The sequence below is a fragment of the Suricata suricatta genome, chromosome 6 (genome assembly GCF_006229205.1).
Source record: "Suricata suricatta isolate VVHF042 chromosome 6, meerkat_22Aug2017_6uvM2_HiC, whole genome shotgun sequence".
NCBI lineage: Eukaryota > Metazoa > Chordata > Mammalia > Carnivora > Herpestidae > Suricata > Suricata suricatta.
Genome location: NC_043705.1, coordinates 3,044,128 through 3,046,826, shown reverse-complemented (window position 1 = coordinate 3,046,826; position 2,699 = coordinate 3,044,128). Strand labels below are relative to the sequence as shown.

General features: G+C 41.2%; 1 pseudogene; it reads left to right on the top strand.

Annotated features, from left to right (window-relative positions):
* The first annotated feature begins 1,287 nt into the window (after positions 1-1,287).
* On the top strand, positions 1,288-2,406 carry LOC115293802 (annotated as a pseudogene).
* The last annotated feature ends 293 nt before the right edge of the window (positions 2,407-2,699 follow it).

Below are 2,699 nucleotides of genomic sequence, written 5' to 3'. Positions count from 1 at the left end.
GGAGCAAGGTATTCAGCCAACATTTCCATGAGGCTTTATGGCTCCATGTTCCATAAAGTCAACCTTAGTTCCTTAAAGCTGTCAGGTCATATCTGAGTCTATGCGTGACTCTCAAATAGGACATTCCAGTCAAAGCTTTGGTAAAATAACCAGTATTTCTAATGGTGTCCTGCTATAAAATGAACAGATTCTTATTGAACTTATGCAAACAATTGTAATTGCCATGAGAGAAAGAATACCCACTGAGTTTTTGAATTTCAGATGATTTAAGTAGAGAGAAAAGATAAAGTCTCTAATTACAAACAAATACTTTATGACATTTCTGAATATCATAGTTTTCTTAAGAGAAAGTTTCTTAATCTGGATAAGCAAACATTAAAGGACCAGCAATGTTTTCAACCATTGTTACAAAAGTATAATTTCCTATGTTCCTAATTCTTGTTCAGCTTGAATGCAGCTTTTATTTCTAGGGGTTTCTATCCATTTTAGTACTAATTTAAAAGATGTCAAATACTGTATTTGTCCCAAAAGTCCTATTATAACTCTCCTTGAGGAAGAAATACGTCCTGTGACAAAAATCTAAAAATCTGAGATGAGTTCATTATGATGCAATTTGACAAAGAAATTTAGCAACACAACATTTTGATTACTAAATGTGTTAAGTAAAGAACTTATACCAAAACATTAAAACTTTAGGGACTGCACATGTCTAAGGTGTATCATCGTACAACTGTTTTTTTCAGGTAACTTGGCATCCTAAATGAAAGGGCCTAATTGGTCAAAAGACTTCTCTACCATTTGAATACTGGGAAATTTGTTAAAAACCTTAGGAAATTATAAACATATTAGAATTACAAATTGTACAAATCTGAAAACTCTATTTAACCAAAGTGGCAATAAAGATCTTAATTGCCTTTGGGATCAGCAAAACCTAACTCTTTCAACCTCAGAGAAGTTTTAACTAAGCAATCAAAGACCTGATAAATATAGGACCTAAAGCTTTGGCCTTTTTGACAGAGAGAAGAAAAACTCTTCATTTACATAGTCTTATCAAGAGTAGATCAATAATTTGGGAAAACTTTGTCTTTTGAATGGTGAGAAAAGCAGAATTTCAGCCTTATACTGGTGTACTTTTCAATTCCATTCAGAGTTCGATCAGTAGCGGGAGCAGAGACTGGACCCCAGAGAGCCCTGAGCAGCCCCACCGCCGCCGACGACCTAGTTACCGTCACATCCCGGGAGGAGCCGCAGCTGCCGCAGCCGGCCCCGGTCACCATCACTGCAACCATGAGCAGCAAGGCCGAGACCCAGCAGCCTCCCGCCGCCCCCGCCCTCAGCGCTGCCAACACCAGGCATGGCACCATAGACAGCGGCGCAGGGAGCGGCGGCCCGGGCGGCCTCACATTGGCGGCACCTGCCAGCGGGGACAAGAAGGTCATCGCAATGAAGGTTTTGGGAACAGTAAAATGGTTCAATGTAAGAAACAGATATGGTTTCATCAACAGGAATGACACCAAGGAAGATGTATTTGTACACCAGACTGCCATAAAGAAGAATAACCCCAGGAAGTACCTTCGCAGTGTAGATGGAGAGACTGTGGAGTTTGATGTTTTTGAAGGAGAAAAGGGTGCGGAGGCAGCAAATGTTACAGGCCCTGGTGGAGTTCCAGTGCAAGGCAGTAAATATGCAGCAGACCGTAACCATTATAGACGCTATCCACGTCACAGGGGTCCTCCATGCAATTACCAGCAGAACTACCAGAATAGTGAGAATGGGGAAAAGAATGAGGGATCAGAGAGCGCTCCCGAAGGCCAGGCCCAACAGCGTGGTTCCCACCTTACTACATGCGGAGACCCATGGGCGTTGACCACAGTATTCCAACCCTCCTGTGCTGGGAGAAATGATGGAAGGTGCTGACAACCAGGGTGCAGGAGAACAAGGTAGACCGGTGAGACAGAATATGTATCGGGGTTATAGACCACGATTCCACAGGGGTCCTCCTCGCCAAAGACAGCCTAGAGAGGACTGCAATGAAGAAGACAAGGAAATTCAAGGAGATGAGACCCAAGGTCAGCAGCCACCTCAACATCGGTACTGCCGCAACTTCAATTACCGATGCAGAAACCCAGAAAACCCTAAACCACAAGATGGCAAAGAGACAAAAGCAGCCAATCCACCAGCTGAGAATTCGTCCGCTCCTGAGGCTGAGCAGGGCAGGGCTGAGTAAATGCCGGCTTACAATCTCTACCATCATCCGGTTTAGTCATCCAACAAGAAGAAATGAATATGAAATTCCAGCAATAAGAAATGAACAAAAGATTGGAGCTGAAGACCTTAAGTGCTTGCTTTTTGCCCATTGACCAGATAACTAGAACTATCTGCATTAGCTATGCAGCATGGGGTTTTTATTATTTTTACCTAAAGAAGTCTCTTTTTGGTAATGACAAACGTATTTTTTAGAAAAAAGAAAAAAAAAGCCTGCTTTTCCTCAATACACCTTTAAAGGTTTTTAAATTGTTTCATATCTGGTCAAGTTGGGATTTTTAAGAACCTCATCTTTAATTTGTAATAAAAGTTTACAACTTGATTTTTTCAAAAAATCAAGAAATGGCAAGCACCTGTTAATAAAGGTCTTAAATAATTGTCAATAAAATAAAATAAAATTCCATTCATTTTAACCTCAGTCTATCCTGAGCACA